Consider the following 17046-nt stretch of genomic DNA (forward strand, 5'->3'; position numbering starts at 1 on the left):
GAAACTGGGCCATGTGTTAAAAATCAAGCTATTTTGTCTTGTTTGGGGCCAACTTTCCAATCCACCCACCCTTAACTGGAGTTCATTCCCCTCCACTTGGGAGATGTGTGATGTCCAGGACTTGCTTTTCTCAGAGCCCTCATCTTGTGATTGATAGGATGTGTGTGGGGGATGTCTATGCTAGATATTGAGGAGAAATCCAGTGTATGCGGTAACCCCTTTGGTACTGTGGTGTAGACACCTAATCAAATGCCTGTGCTCCAGAGGGGTGGAGGGGAGAGAGACCTGACAGAGTCTAGCTTGGGAACCCAATGTACTTATATTATTTTATTCTGCACGAGTGTGTGCACATGCATACATGTAGAAGCTAGAGGTTAGCATCTGGAGCCATATTCATTGAGGGGAGTGCCTCTCTCTCTCTCTCTCTCTCTCTCTCTCTCTCTCTCTCTCTCTCTCTCTCAGACTTGGAGTTCTTTTAGCTCTGGAGATCCCATCCCTGTCTTTGAGGTGCTAGAATTAAAGGTGAGCAGTCATATCAAAACTTACATGGGTCCTGGAGCTCCCTGACTCTAGTCCTCACCCTTGTGGCATGTGCTTGAGTCATTGAGCCACCTCCCTGGGCTGCCATCATCATCATCATCACCACCACCACCATCATCATTGTTATATTAATATTTTTAATGTTTTAGAGACAGGGTCACATGTAGCTCAGGCTAGCCAAACTCACTTGAAGACACTATGGAGCTGAGATGACCTTGAACTTCCACAAGGTTACTCGACCTGAGTGTCACAACCCGGGATGAGTGACAAGTCACAAAACCCGCACTATTGAAGAGCCCTCATCCCTGAGCTAGTCCTTCACATCTTTGTACTCTAGTGGCTTCCAAGACAGAGGAGAGTGGCAACTGGAATTTCAGGGGAGAGACATAGAACCCTCTTCTTCTTCTGTAGAGAGGAAATCAGTGGGCTCACTGCCCATATCAAAATCTAGTTATCAGGTGCATTGTTCTTGCATGACTTCCAGACAGGTCTTATTTGGTCAGCATAGCCACTCTACTTTGTGATGGGGTGGATGGCAGCGCTATGCCCTGGGAAATAGCTAAAATCCAGTGCTCTGTGCCTGGCGGAATGCTCACAGTATCAAAGGACACCCTGGGTGTCAGGGGAGGGATGATTCAGATAAGTTCTAGGGATCTAACTCAAGCATCAGGCTTGGCAGAAAGCATTTGCACCAGAAAAACTGTCTTGTGTGCCTCTTTATTGTTTTACTATTACTATTACTATTATTATTATTATTATTATTATTATTATTATTTGTTTGGGGTTTAATTTAGTTTTCTAATCCTGATTATCTGGCCTCAACCTCTAGGATTCAGACATGTGTCACCAAGTCTGGTTCCTGAAGGCATCCTCTTATGTAGCTGATACTGTGTGATGTCTGCTTTATCAAGGGCCCACATAGGACGATCACCAAGGCATTGCTGTTAGTTTGACAAAGCAACATGGGAGCTAGAGAGATGCCTCAGCATGTAAAAATGGGTCCCTGTTCAATTCCCAGTACTCAACATGGAGGCTCACAGCTACCTATAATTCCAATTCCAAGGGATCCGATGCCTTTTTCTGTGCTCCTCACGTACCCTTCACACACATGGTGCACAGACATAGACTCAGGCAAAACAACCATAAAAATTGTATCTTATTATTGTGTGTATATAATGTATGTGTGTTTATTTGGGTACACAACAGTCAAAACACACATGTGAAGGTCAGAGGACAATTTTGGGGAACTGGTTTTCTGCTTCCACTATGGGCAACAGGGACCCATTTTTACATGCTGAGGCATCTCTCTAGCTCCCATGTTGCTTTGTCAAACTAACAGCAATGCCTTGGTGATCGTCCTATGTGGGCCCTTGATAAAGCAGACATCACACAGTATCAGCTACAATCCTTCTCAATGAACTTCTGCACAGTTTCAACAGCCATTCCAAAGCTGTGGATATCACACTGGGTCTTACACTTTCACTGTGAAATGCATTCTTAATGCACTTAATCCACCACCACCACCCCACAAAAACTGGAAAATTCACGATAGAGTTAGAACTATAAAAACAGCTGACTTTCCATCCTGTCCTATAACATGTCCACCATGGTGCATCCAGTCCTTCCTCATCCTCTAATATTCAGACATCTTTGTTCTCTTGTCTGCATGCCGCACTGAACTCACTGTTCTCATTTGCCTGCTTTCTTGACTGTGTTACTTTGGATTCCCATTGCATAGTTATCCTCCTCTCTTAAAAATTCTGACAAATCCTTATTTGGGTCAAGATAGTAGTATATGCAGTTACGGCTACATGAGTAGGGAAGGGAGCCAGTTGAGTCAAATAGACGTGTGTGTGTGTGTGTGTGTGTGTGTGTGTGTGTGTGTGTGTGTGTGATCTTGCCATCTATTATTGAGAACAAAGTATGTATTCAGTACAGGCAACTTTCTCCCTCTTCTTGCTTCCTGGACTGTGGTGTGATGCCTGGAAGTACAGCCTTCACATTGTGCCCGTTAGGAAGAAGACAGTGCCTTAAATGAGGTAAAAAAAAAAAGAGGATCAAGAAGGTCCTTATTGACTGCCATCATTGTGGTAGGGTTTTCTCAAGATAAATAAGATAAATCTAAATTAATAGTTCTTAAACACGAACTTAAGCGTTCTAGATGGCTCAATGGCTAATGTGTGTGTTGCTCTTGCAGAGGATTTGAGTTCAGTTCCCATCACCTATTCTAGGTGACTCACAACAGCCTAAACTCCAAGTCTCGGGGATCCAACACTCCCAGTTTCCATGGGTACCTGTACAAATCTCCACACAGACACATGTACACACATAATTTGAAAGTTAAAATAATTTTTTAAAAAGCACTTGGACATTCCATAAAGGGTCACTGCCTCTTTTTTCTCATGAAAGCTGCCTCAATCATAGCTCAGACATGAGCACCGTCCAACAACCACCATTGTGCACCAACTTCAGCCCACGTAGTTCTCTTCACAGATGCCTTATAACATTGGCCGATGGAGGACCTTAGGCAAGATGAGATCTTAGAGCCAGCTCACTGCTTCTATCTCCCCAACCCTCTACAGACTTCTGTCTTGATTGCTAATTTCAGTTCTGGTTACTATCCATTCTCCAACACAAAGCCAACCTCTTGTCTAACCTTGATTTGTTCTCTAACAGCCCCGGGCTTCAAATCCTTCCTCTGTAAACTGCACTGATCAGAGGTCCCGTCTCCCTTGGGGTGTGGTGGGAATTACACAACACCGTTGGGGCTCCAGCCTCTTTGCTGGGAAGAGAATGTGCTGAACAAGGGATGCATCGATCCAGAGGGGGCTTAACGGCTGATCATGTCCTTGGATGCAGCTGCCTGCACACACGTGCACACATAGGATCTTGGTCTTGGCTGTGCTGTTTGTCCTTGGTTTAAAACTATCAGTAAAAGCTGTGGGATTCAGTGTAGCCAGAGGAAGTGGGGAATTTAAATTTTCTTTCTTTCTTTCTTTCTTTCTTTCTTTCTTTCTTTCTTTCTTTCTTTCTTCCTTTCTTTCCTTCTTTCTTCTCCTTCTTTCTTTCTTTTTTTTTCAGAATAGCATGTGAGGGTCTACTAATGCAACTGGAGCTGATCTAAATCTTGGGGGTAAACACTGAGCAAGCTATCAAAATTCCTGACATTGTACTGGGGGCCCAGAGGGCATAGGGGCAGGAAATGAGTTAAGGGCTTGGTAAATTACACAAGATTGTAAGGAGCAGCTTTTTCCTAGAGACTTTGGATAATGAGTTAGAGCAAGGGCTAAGGACTGAAGCTTAAGTATGGAATGGGGCTAATGAGATGGCTCAACAGGTAAATGCTTGCCACCAAGCCTGACGAACCAAATAGGATCTCTGAGACCCAACTAGAGGGAAGGGGGTGAGTGATTTGTCCTTTACCTCCGTACATACACTGTGGCATATGTCCATACACACACCCATAAATAAATAGATGTAAAAAAGAAAAAAAAGAAATGTAAGGTAGGCCATGGAGGTGGTAAAAGGCACAGTCGTTACTGGAGCACACACTTCAGAAAAGCAAGGAGGGATCAAGTCGCTAGACTTAGCAAACAAAAACACAGGACACCCAGTTAAATTTGAATTTCAGGTAAACAACAAATGAATGTGCAATTCATACTATGCTTATATTAAAATATTATTCAACACACTGTCCTCCAAACCAAACCAGCGTCCCCGAACCATGAAAAGGGATGTCAGTATACACGCACACACACACCACGAGTTCCAGACGATTTAGACCCAGATGTTTACCTAAGAAAGATGGAAAGATCTCTACACGCACTTGGACATGAATATTCATGTCAGCTTTGTACATAATAGCAAACCCCAGCAATAACCCAAAAGTCCACAGACAGATAGTCGGATAAATACATTATGATGGACCCACACAAAGGAGCACTATGCAGTCACAGAGATGAATGGGTGACTGACTTTGGAAACAAAATTTAATTACCTAAAAATAACTACATAAAACAAAAAGGCTGGGGAGGGGGGCAGAGAACACTCTATACAGTTTCAAGTATATAAAATTCTGAAAATTAGAACTAAATGCAGTGACACAAAGCAGATGTGTGGAAATGTGAGGCGGTACGAGAAGGGAGATGAGAAAGAGAAAAATCAGAAGCGTTTGAGACCAAAGGCTGTGCCCGCTGCCTTGGTAGGCTGTGCCCGCTGCCTTGGTAGGCTGTGGTGAAGGTTGCCTGGGTGTTTATCAAAGTCAACCATGTTGAGACTGGGAAGCCCAGTTCAGTAGTTGTTAAGAGCACATTTGCTCTCTTTCCACCACTTAAATCCCGGGGATGGGACTCAGGTCATCCCTTGGTGGCTAGTATCTTCACTGGCTGCCCAATTCATCTTGTCAGCCTCAAAAATTCCCCATTCTTACCATTACTTTGTGTAGAGCTCAGTGGCGTCCAACGAATCTATCTGCACAATGTGCAAACATCGCCAACACTCATCTCTGGGGCACTTTTCATTTTGCACAACTGAAACTCTGGGTTGGAGATGTAACTTAACTAGTAGAATTATGTCAGGGCTCATGCAGGAAATCCTGCATTCCATATGCAGTATTACGTAAACCAGGCAAAATGGCTTATGCCTGTCATCTCAGCAATGGGGAGGTAGGGCAGGAGGATCAAGGGTTCAGGATCCCACTGGGCTGTATGAGACTTGGTCTGAAGCAATACAAAAAGCCATGAATCTACTAAACCATAACTCTCCATCAGCTCCCTGGCGGCCACCATCTTACTTTCTGTCCTTGTGTATCTGAGTACTGTGGGAGGAGGGACCTTACAGAAATGGAACCACACAGCATGTGTTCTTTCAAGTCTTGCTTACTCCACAGAGCAAAGTGTCTTCAAGTTCTGTCTATGTGGTAGCTTGTGTCAAAATTGCCATCCTCTGTAAGATATGCCCCTTGTACGTGCAGATGATATCTTACTTATTTAATCATTTCTTGATGGACACCTGGTTTGTGTGTGAAATGCCACCCTTAGTCCCTTTTCTCTCTGTGTATGAGATGGACTCTTATGCCATCCTGAGAGCTCCAGCCTTTGCTGCCATTTTAATTTAGGGGATCAGTAAAAGTTAAGCTGTATTGTATTAACTTTGGTTTATACATCCTTTGAAACCGTGTGTGTATGTGTGTGTGTGTGTGTGTGTGTGTGTGTGTGTGTGTTTGAGTGCCCGCATGATTGCATGTTTGTATATGTGTGGGCACACATGTTAAGGTGCATATTTGTGGCTGTGCATGCATGTGGAATCTTAGGCTGCTGTCAGAATTCATCCATTCATTCTCCCCTTTAATCATCTTCCAGTCAAACCCAGAGCTCACCAACATGGCTAGAGTTACTAGCCAGCTTGCTCTGGGGATCCTTTTACTCCACTTTCTGAGTCTGAATTTACAATTGGGCTGTCACATCCGCCCGACATTGGGATCCAGATTCTGGTCCTTGATCTTATGAGGCAAGTACTGAGCTACCTCCCAGCCCTGTCATGTTCTTTTCACAGTAACACAAAGTCGTGGTCCTGTTTTACTCCATCTTCTAACTCCCGTGTCACTGAAATCGGCTTGTAAGGGTCCAATGGCGTATGCATATGGAGATCAGAGGTCACAATCAGGCATCTCCGTGTCCAATGAGACAGGGTCTCTCTTTGAACCTGGAGCTCATCTCTAGGGCTCTGTGCCTCCCGGGCTGGTATTACAGACCATGCACTACAGTGCTCTGATTTTTACATGGAGGCCAGAGATCTGAACTTAAGCGCTCCTGTTGTGTAGCAAGCTTCATTGTCAGAGCCACCTCCCTGGTTTGCAAGGATTGAGTTTAAAACACCAGAAACAGAATGTCACAAAATGGCAGCACCGGAGGGTCACAGCAAATGAACACCGGCCCAGGCAGGGGCTCCAAAGTGAGTTTTGCCAAACAGCCTTGAAGCTGGGGATTAAAGTCTTTCTCCCATCTGGAACCTGGTGACTGCAAAAACAGTGACCACATTGTGTTCCTTCCCAGAAAAAGCACGAAGTTGCCTGGCTACCCGGCAATGTATATATGACTTGGCAGCTCGCCTGGCTTCGTAGCTCGGAGGAAAATTCCAGGGTGGGATTCAAACTGAGTTTCCAGGGACAAATGGGCTAGAAGGCTTAACCCCTTCCTCTTGTGGATTCCAGGCCCAGGTAATACATAAGCCAGGTGATCAGATCTGCAAGGGGCCTCTGTTTCTTTCTTTACAGAATGGGCAGACATGGATCTGACCTGGTGACAGATTATAAGGAATCCATGAGATGGAGAACTAAATTTAGCATCTCTGAGATTTGGCCTTTAGAAGAAGGTCTTCATAGTCAGGCCTATCCTAGCTCTCTTGAGTTTTTTTGTTTGTTTGGGTTTTTTTTCAGCCTTGGGGTTCTTTTTGCTTTTTAATTTATTATTATTACTGCTGTCTGTGTATGTGCATGCACGTGGTGTGTGTGTGTGTGTGTGTGTGTGTGTGTGTGTGTGTGTGTGTGTGTAAAACACAATACTGGGGATGGAACTTGGGGCCTTACATGTGGGATTCACTTACTCTAATGACAAGCTCCATCTTCAAACTAACCCACTGGAAATCTGAAACATTGTGAGAGGAAGCTAGGAGTGATAGCACATGCCCATCATCTCAGAACTTAAGAGCTGGAGACAGGAGCATCAGGAGTTCGAGGTCAGCCTATGGTGAGATGGCTCAGTGGGGACCAGCAACTTGAGTTCGATGCCTGAGACCCACATGGTAGCAAAGAACTGACTCCCACAAGTTGTCTTCTAACCTCCATCTATGAACTGAGCTCTCTGAAGTCACTTCTAACTTCCCCCTCACACATTCTTGTAGGTTTCCTATAAAATTCACTGCTCAAGTTACACATGGCGGTACATACACATAACCTCATTATTAAGTAGGGTCATGCAAGAGCATCATGATTTTGAGGCTACCATGTATTACATAGTGAACAACCCTGTCAAAGAAGCAACACAAGACAACACAACCACTAAAAATACTCCCAAGCCCAGCAAGATGGCTCAGTGAACAAATACATTAAAGGCAACCTGAGTTTGAGCCCCAGGATACACATGGTGGACGGAGAGAATCAATTATCTCTTATCTATAAGCTATAATTTATAATTGTTATATCTATAATCAATATAACTCTCTCTATAGATTTATAATCAATCTATAAGTTGTCCTCTGGTTTCCACAGCACTGGACATAGCATACATGTGTATATGTATGTACACACAGGGAGGGAAAGAGAGAAAGAAAAAAGAGGGGAGAGGCAGAGAGATTAATAAATGTGGACCACAAAGAAGACATGGTGGGTAAAGGCATCTCTTGTTAAGCCTGGCAACCAGAATTTGATCCCAGGAAACCCCATGGAAAAGAAGAGAACAGACTCCATTAAATTGTCCTCTGACTTCCATATACATGCCATGGTGAGTGTGTACCCAAACATATACAACAAATAAACACAACGTAATAAATAAGTGTAAATAAATAATGCACACCCCCACACTATTTCCAGAATGAGTTTATACATGTTGAGGTAGGCCATCAAGGAATCGACCTTCTCTAATTTTTTCCCTTCCTACCTTTATTCTAACATTCTATATTTTACCTGGGAAGTCAGATCATCGCCACTCTCAAGTCCTACAGTTTAGGTGGAAATGACATCATTTTCCAATCTAGGAATGAAGTCTGTTCCAGGCCAGACCATCTCAGGAATTGGCTCATCAAAGGATCTGGAACATTTGTGGGGTTGTATTGTAATAGAGTCACTTTTTCCCAGGGATGATTTAGCTGGCAGCACCCATTCTCAATGACACCAGTAGCCATCTTAGAAGTTAACAGCTCCCAGAGACTGAGACACAAAGATCACATCTTGACAGTATCATTTGTGGCTCTTGTATTGAACAGATATAATCCCCCTTGTTTGTGTAATCCAAAGTTTGGAGTTTATTATTCTTTCACTGATACATGAAATAGACATTACAAATAAAATCCCTGTCTTGCACCCTTGAGCCTCTCAGACAAGAAACATTCAAGCCATCCCTTTCCTTTTTCTTGGTTCTCCATATCCAGAGACCATGCTTTTATGAAGACAGATATCTACTCATACATGTGTGCCCAGCTTCTTTCCTTTTTTAACATTTATTTATTTATTTATTTATTTATTATTTATTTATTTATTTATTTATTTATTTATTTATTTATTTATGTATGTGTGTGAGTGTATACCACAGAGCAGTTGTGATAGTTAGAAGTCAAGTTGTCTCCTTCCACCATGTGGGTCCCAGGGACTGAATTTAAGTTGTCAGTCTCATCAACAAGCACCTTTACCCACTGAGCCATCTCCCCATCCCCAAGTCTCCTAATTAAATGCATCTCTGCTATAACTTTTTATAGTGACACATCTCCCCCATTACATGACTAGTTCACTCCACCTCGAGTTCTGTCTCGAACTGCTATTTTCTTTTTTCTTTTTTTTTTTTTTTGGTTCTTTTTTTGGAGCTGGGGACCGAACCCAGGGCCTTGCGCTTCCTAGGCAAGCGCTCTACCACTGAGCTAAATCCCCAACCCCAAACTGCTATTTTCTTAAGCTCCCCTCCCTCTTCCTTCAATCTCAGGAAAGATATACTTCCAAAACACAAGCCTAACCTTCCATCTTCTGGAGCCATTTCTTCTATGACATTGAATCTCTAATTGCTAAAGTAAACACACACACACGAACACGCACACGCACACGCACAAACACACACACTCAGAAACAGAGGCACAGAGACACAAAGACAAAGAGACAGAGACTGAAAGAGACAGAGACACAGAGAGAGATTACTGAAACACAACAGAGAAGCCCAGAGGCAGTTTGCTACAGATATAGCTGCACATGGACTCCTCAAGAAGTTCAGCAGAGATCTCTCATTCACTACCAGGAATTGCTCCAAGCACATCCAAGGAAATATTCCCAGGGATACTCTTCATTGGCCCAAACTGGGTCACATGTCTCATCCCCAAAACAGTTATAGTGACTTCTGAGGATCTAATGACCAGTACAGGAGCTGGGAAAAGAAGCTACATACAGAGGTAGGGAAGTTGAGGTTGTCTTCAAAAGTGCAACATGATTTTGTGAGTCTTTAAAACACCAGTAGCCAATGAGATGGCTAAAGATAAAGACATTTGCTCCCAAGCCAGATGACCTAAATTTAACCCCTGGTACCTACATGGTGGAAAGGGAGAACTGACTGCCATGAACTGCCTTCTGACTTTCACAAGTTCCCAATGCACTCATGTGCCTAGACAATATACACAAAATAAATAAACAGATATGATATTGCTTTTAAGTGAATACTTTATATTATTAAACCCACCTAAAATGTACCAGGACCCCCAGGGTCTTTGTGGCTTCCTCTGGAGCCCTGCCTCACAACCAGCACTATAGTTTACACACATTAGGTAGAATACATGTTTGATGTCTCTGTCTCTGACCCTTAGACTTCTGTATGTTTCTACCCTCAACATAAAATACTCACTCCATTACCCCTTTTAGCAATCTTATGCTCCACTTGGGGCCTCAACAACCTTAGCTGTTCCTTGGGGGAGCTCCTAATCCCCTTCTCCCCTCCTCTACCAGACCCCACAAGAATAAGATTTTATGCTGAAGGTAGATTTCACTGTTAGGAAAATAAAGCACTTTTGAACATGTATGTAGTGCAAGTGGACTACTCGTAACCCCAACCTTTCTACCAACTCTATCTACCCTGCTCTCTCCCCACAAATCTCTCACCTTCATATCTGTTTATGCTGTTTTGTGCCCCTCTGAGGTTAACCAGGGCCATGTGTGTGCTGTAGGTTTGGAGCTATGTGTTGGAACCTGGTGGCTTCAGCAGAGGAAACACAATTAAAGATCGTAATTCCCGCTCCCATCTCAGAGTCTATCAATAGTCATTTCGACATTAAAAAGCTGCCCCCCCCCACTTCCATGACTGATGGTTAACAGAGTTGGTCTTGTGGGGGATGAGTGCAGGTATCCACAGTTGCTTTGAGTTAATGTTTGCAGTGGTTGTGTGGACTCCAGAGAACGGCATTTTACAGCCGTTTATTCCTATCTCTCAGTTCAGATGTGCTTCCCTCCTCCCTCTTCTGAAATGTTCACTGAGCCTTAGAGAGGGGGAAGAAGCCACCTAAGATGGAGTCCTTCTCTTATTTTCTGCATCTTGGGCAGTTGTGAGTCTCTGCATTCATTCACTACTGTTCATGAAAGGAGAAGCTTCTGTATTTGAGAAACTAGGGGCTGCTTTTGACTCGGGGAATAAGCATAGGCATTTTGAAGGCACTTGATGTTTGAGTTCCGTTTATGTTGTCTAATCCTGAGAGAACCTAGCCATCTTCCTGATTTGTCAGGACCTTATCTCTCCCACCTGTATCCTCATCACAGATCAGCCTAAGATGATAAATACTCTATGTGGCTAGCCGTGACTTGGGAGTGCATGACCCACGGCAGGCCAGGTAAGGGTATTCTTCTAGGCGCAAAGGAAGTTGGCCTTTCTCACACACACAGATGACCTGAGAGTGGTCCACTATGCTCTTTTGGGGAAGCTTTGCGTGACGGTGCCCTGCCAGTGTACAGGCTCAAATGGAGAAGAGACAGCTGCTGGCTACATTCCATCACCCCAGGACAGCTACACCCCTCTCCTCCCTGACAGCCAGCTCCTGGAGCCAAGAAATTCTCCCCCCCCCCCAATACACACCCTTACTGAAACTGGTTTGAGCACTCTGTCATCCTTAGTCCTTCGAGCCAAGCAGGGGCCCCTACTGTTCCACGCAGCGGCCATGTGTATTAACCAAAAACCTTTATTGGCAGAGTGAGGCTTGCAATGAAACCTGTTGGGGCCATTTATTTTGTCATGTAGAGTCCTACATGACCACCTGTTGGGAAAGACATACATTCTTGGGAAGCGTGTCCTATGTACTGAATAAATTGATTTTAATGCACGGACGGCTGCCATTTGAGACAGCCACTCATGAAGGGACATGGCTACCTCGTGATGTCGGGTTGCATGAGAAAGCTGTTGAAATGAATCGAATTTCAGAGACATAATACAGCAGGTGTTAGCTGACGTCGGAATCTGTGCCTCGACCCAGACTCCCCTCCAATTCTAGCCCCGCAGGCAACTAGCAGTGGGTCCAAGGCATGCCATGTGCCCTCTCCGGTCCTCAGTGTCTTCACGGGTAAAATGAGAGTGATACTAAACATGTAAAAGGCCTTCCAGGATGGGGGAAGTGGGGAGGGCGAGGACCAAGTAGGAGAGTTGATGCAAAGCACACAAAACTGTGCCACGCGTTTGGAAAGCCCAAATAAGTACAAGCTGCGACTCACCTCCCACTTTTGCTGAGTGTTTCATAGAAAGAGGCAGGCAGAAAATATTTGCCGTGCCACCAAAAATATCAGAGAGAAGAGGGAAAACACGATGATGGGGCTGAATTGAGTCGATAGGAGTATCTCACCATCTGAATACCCCAGCAGGCCTTCCTTATAATAGCTACGACGTATCCCACACCATATGTCCTCTTCTCTTGCCAAATGCTTAGTGGCTTTCCTCTGAGATAGTTTCTTCCCTGGCTCTCATTTCCTGAAGCTCAGCGGAGCTGAGTCCTTAGCTGAATCTAAGAATGGGATGCTCACACCATGATCCAGCCAAGGTCACCAGAGCCCTACCTATGTTTCTTGCTGAGGTGTGAAAGTTCTCAAGGGGACACTGTCAATGATTGTTAGGGGCAAGAAGTTTGTTGGAAGAGGTGTTAATGACACGGGCAGACAGACAGATAAATACAAGAGGTTTACGGCAGGAACACAAGAGGTTCCGGCCCCAGTGCCACTAAGGGAAGGCATAGTGGAAATTCTGAAGAGGAAATCAGGCCTTTGTGGCAGAGTTGGAGGGGGGCTTTCTTAGGAATAAGTTGGGGGTTCATAGACATGCTCCCAGAGAGAGCAGGAAGCAGGATATGTCAATACCCCTATTCCTTCTTTGATGAAAGCTTACTTCTGTGGCTAGAGTTGTGGGCATCTGGAACTCTGTCAGCTTCTCAGAGGGTGTTCTCAATAGAGACCTGTCAGTATCTCCCAGAGGGGTGTGGCTTCTGTGCGGTTGGTGGTGGGTACAGCAGTCTGCTCTGGATTCTAACAGGGTTATGTTTTGCTTTAATTTCTTTGGCTATGATAAAATACCCTGACAGAAGTAATTTAGGAAAGAAAGCATTTAGTTTAGCTCACTACTCCAGGCAACAATCCATCATAGTAGGAAGCCAATGAGGCAGGAACTTGAAACAGCTGGTCACATGATAATCAGAGAGGGATGAGTTAATGCCTTCGAGCTGGTATTCACTTTCTCCCCTCCTATACAGTCCAGGACCCAGACACAAAGAGTGGTCCCACCTACTGTTAGTCCTCTCATACCAATGACAGAATCAAGGCAATTGTCCACAGACACATCCAGAGGCCTACCTGATCTAAACAGTTCTTCATGTTAGCACTAACTATCACAGATTGTAAAGCTGGACCTCCCAGGGGTCACCCTGCTGTGAGCTGAGGGGATCCCAGCTGAGTTCAACTGAGGAAAAAAAGCAGAGGACACTACAGGGTGGAGATGTGGGTCCATTGGTAGAGAGCTTACCTAGCACACAGGAAGTTCTGGGTTCAATTCCTAGTGCCACATGAACATGTGAGCGAGTAGTACATTTCTGAAATTCCAGCCCTGGGAAGGTAGAGGCAAGAAGAACAGGACTTCTAAGTTTCCTTGGCTACATTGTGAGTTTGAGGTCAGCCTGGGCTATAAGACCATACTTTAAAAAAAAATGTAGCAATGAATATCCTAGTAAGAGCACCAGTGGAAGGGGAAGCCCTGGGTCCTGCTAAGACTGAACCCCCAGTGAACTAGTCTATGGGGGGAGGGCGGCAATGGGGGGAGGGTTGGGAGGGGAACACCCATAAGGAAGGGGAGGCGGGAGGGGGATGTTTGCCCGGAAACCGGGAAAGGGAATAACACTCGAAATGTATATAAGAAATACTCAAGTTAATAAAAAAAAAAAAAAAAAGTAAATGATTCTACTCAACTCTAAAAAAAAAAAAAAAAAAAAATGTAGCATTGTGATGAGGTTAGTCCATCTTGCTGTCCTGGTGGATGAAACTATCTGAGATGGTTTCTCTTCCTTGCAACTAAGCGATTCTTAACTATTACAAGAGACCTTCTACAACATGGGGGCCTGTTGAGTGGTTCCTGAGAGAGGGACCAGCCACTCTTTCCTGCCCCACTTCCCTGGCATGGCACTCTTCCCCAGAATGCACATGGTCTGAGTGTCTTGGGAGGAGTACAACCAAGCGAAGGAACTGAAAGGATGTTGTCTGTACAGCTATGGGAAAATTGTCACCATTGCTGTGGTAAGACTTCATGCTGATACTGCTACTAAGGGGCGTGTCATACAACCCTCTTGCAAATAACCCCAACTCATTCCTCTGTAAGTCTATCCAGTTAAGTCCTTAGCTCACCAAGTTGAGGAAATATATGTTCACACAACACACCTGCATCACTGGTGTGTGTGTGTGTGTGTGTGTGTGTGTGTGTGTGTGTGAGTGTGTGTGGGTGTGTGTGTGTAAAAGACAGAGACAGACAGAGATAGAGATAAACAAAGAGACAGAGAAACAGAAAGGCAGAAGAGTGTGTCTTTTCTTAACTTAGTTGTTTGGTCCAATTGAGGAACCCAACTAATATAAGAGATAAGTCAGAGGAGAAAAACATTAAACTTGCATTAATTTTATACATCCACGGGGGTTTTCATCAGCATCTGATGTGAGAAGCAGGGCGCCTCTACACATTTTAGACAAAGAGCAATATGTTTGAGAAGGAATGACAAGACAGATGGGTCTCTGACTGGGGGAGTAAACTCCAGGCTGTCGCTAGGAGATATATGGTGCTGTCAGGCTGGGGGGAGATAAGGGCTACTTCAGGGTGTTTACACAGGTTCAGGGCAGCCCAGTCACCCGCCTGTGGTCATCAAGGCTCTGTCCCAGCCTTCATGTGTGAAAGGATCTTTATGGCCTGTTGCTCCTGGGAGAGACAGGCTGAATGAACCTTCCTATGGCTACAGTTCCTCTGGGAGTTTCAGCCTGAAACAGCTGACAGGCCAGCGTGGTACATTTTAAGATGGTTTGTTCTTGTCTCTTTCACTTTTCCATGCAATATCTCTTTCCTGGACATGTTGCTTGAAATTTCACAAACTGTCACTTGTGTATCATAGAGAAACACATGTGCACCAACAAGCAGAAAAAGCTCCACAAATATGGAAACAGGGAAAAGAGAGCTGGCTAATGGAATAAAGGAAGGTGATCTCACCAAGCTGGAGATGCCTGAGGACCTGAATTTGATCCCTGGAATCTACATGGTGGACGGAAAGAACTGACTTGTACAAACTGTCTCCTGACTTCTGATGTATGCTGTGGCACATGCACATGCAAATGCACAAGCACACACTTCTGTATGCATACACATATACACAGCACACATATTCATAAATAAGTATATGTCATTTTAAAATTCACATTTAAACAGATTCGTAGAGATAATGGCTCTCAGGCAGGGAAAGCCTAGGAGATAAAAAGACATTTAAGGAAATGCATGCCGGTATGGCCTACACTCTCAAGTGTTTAGTGGTCTTTGGAGGACATTTTGTTTTTAAATTTTCTTTTTTATTTATTTATTTGTTTGTTTGTTTGTTTATTTTTCAAAAACGTATATATTGTATGCTGTGCACACTATCCTTTCTCACCTCTGTGGATTAGTCCCTGTTGTCCCCCATACCTTCATGTTACATATACATACATGATCTGTACCTATCTATGTAAAAATCTAGGAACTTCATGCAAGGAAAAACCATACGAGTCTTTCTGAGCCTGATTTATCTCTCGTTAATCTTGTATGTGGATGCTGGCTTGTGACGGCGTTCTGTGTACATGGGAGTGTGTGTGAGTGTGGCTATAGGCTATAGGATTAGAACAGAGACCAGGACAGGGGCAAAAGAGGAGGTGAACAAGTAGGGTGTCAGGACAACAGGATGCTTGTGACATAAAGAGGAAAGGGGGTGACTGAGGGTGGAAGGATACAGGAGAAGATGGGGGATGATGAGAAGAGCCGGGGAGGAATATCAACAAAAGAAAATTTTGTTTGAAAATCCATAATGAAACCTAATGTTTTGTAGAATAATTAAAAACTAAACTTTAAGAATCCTGTTTTTAAAAATGCACTCACTTTCTGACAACTAACATAACTATTTTTCTTTATGGAAAATTATTCACACACCTATGTACATATATGCATAGAGAGGTAGATAGGTACATGATGGATTGATAGCTCCCATTTTCTGTATCCTGTTCATGGACACCTAGGCTGATTCCTATATCTTAGTTATTGTGAACAGTGCTGAAAAAAAATCTTGATATGCAAGTATCCGTGTGAAATATTGACTTGAAGTCCTTTGGGTGAGTATTTGAACAGAGTGGTATAGCTGGGTCATATGGAAGGCCTATAGCAAGTCCTAAGAAAGCAAGCAAGGAGGGGATTAATAAAGATACCAGGCCTGGCAATTAGTGCCCAAGTTCTACAGCCTGGCTATGTCACTTGACTGAAACCTGCCAATACAGCATCTGAATCTTCATCCATTCATTTGAAAAAAATCAGAGCTTGTTGTGATGTCAAACACTCTAAGCCTTGGCGTTTGGCAAGGAGTGGCAGAAAGTCTGAGGCTTCAGGACACCAGCCCAGGGTTCCATGGTGAGTTCCAGGATAGCCTAAAGTGCACAGCCAGGCACTGTCTTAGAGAAAAACCATACCACTACCACAATAGCAACAAAGACAAAGGCGAGAGAGAGAGAGAGAGAGAGAGAGAGAGAGAGAGAGAGAGAGAGAGAGAGAGAGAGAGAGATGTGAGCATGGTGCTTGCTACCATCCCTGATGAGTTGGTGGGTAGGGAGTGTCAACTCCAGCAAGCTGTCTTCTGACTTCCACCCAGGCACATGTACACACACACACACACACACACACACACACACACACACACACACACGTGCGCGCAAACACAATTAGTAAAGCAATGTAATATAGTGGTTAGCAAAACAAAGGAATGGAATTCTATATATCTCAGCCTTCCTAACGCTACGACCCTTTAATAGAGTTCCTCATGCTGTGATGATCCTCAACCATAAGGTCATTTCATTGCTACTTCATAACGTAATTTTGGTACTGTTATGAATTGTAATTAAGTGTCTAATATGCAGGATATCTAATATATGACCCTAAAGGAGTTTCCACCCACAGGTTGAGAATCACTAATCTACATTAAAATTAAAGTGCTGACCCAACTTATTTTAGTTTGCTCATTATCTCTGCATTCACA

The 17046-nt window shown here is 44.0% G+C and overlaps 1 protein-coding gene across 5 annotated transcripts in view; it reads right to left on the reverse strand.

Moving 5' to 3' along the window:
• The window catches only part of Usp29 (ubiquitin specific peptidase 29), a 223445-nt gene that overhangs the window by 164528 nt on the left and 41871 nt on the right, over positions 1-17046 (reverse strand). The gene's annotated exons all lie outside the window — the stretch shown is intronic.

This window comes from Rattus norvegicus, chromosome 1 (genome assembly GCF_021556685.1).
Source record: "Rattus norvegicus strain SHRSP/BbbUtx chromosome 1, alternate assembly SHRSP_T2T, whole genome shotgun sequence".
In the NCBI taxonomy this organism is placed as follows: Eukaryota; Metazoa; Chordata; class Mammalia; order Rodentia; family Muridae; genus Rattus; species Rattus norvegicus.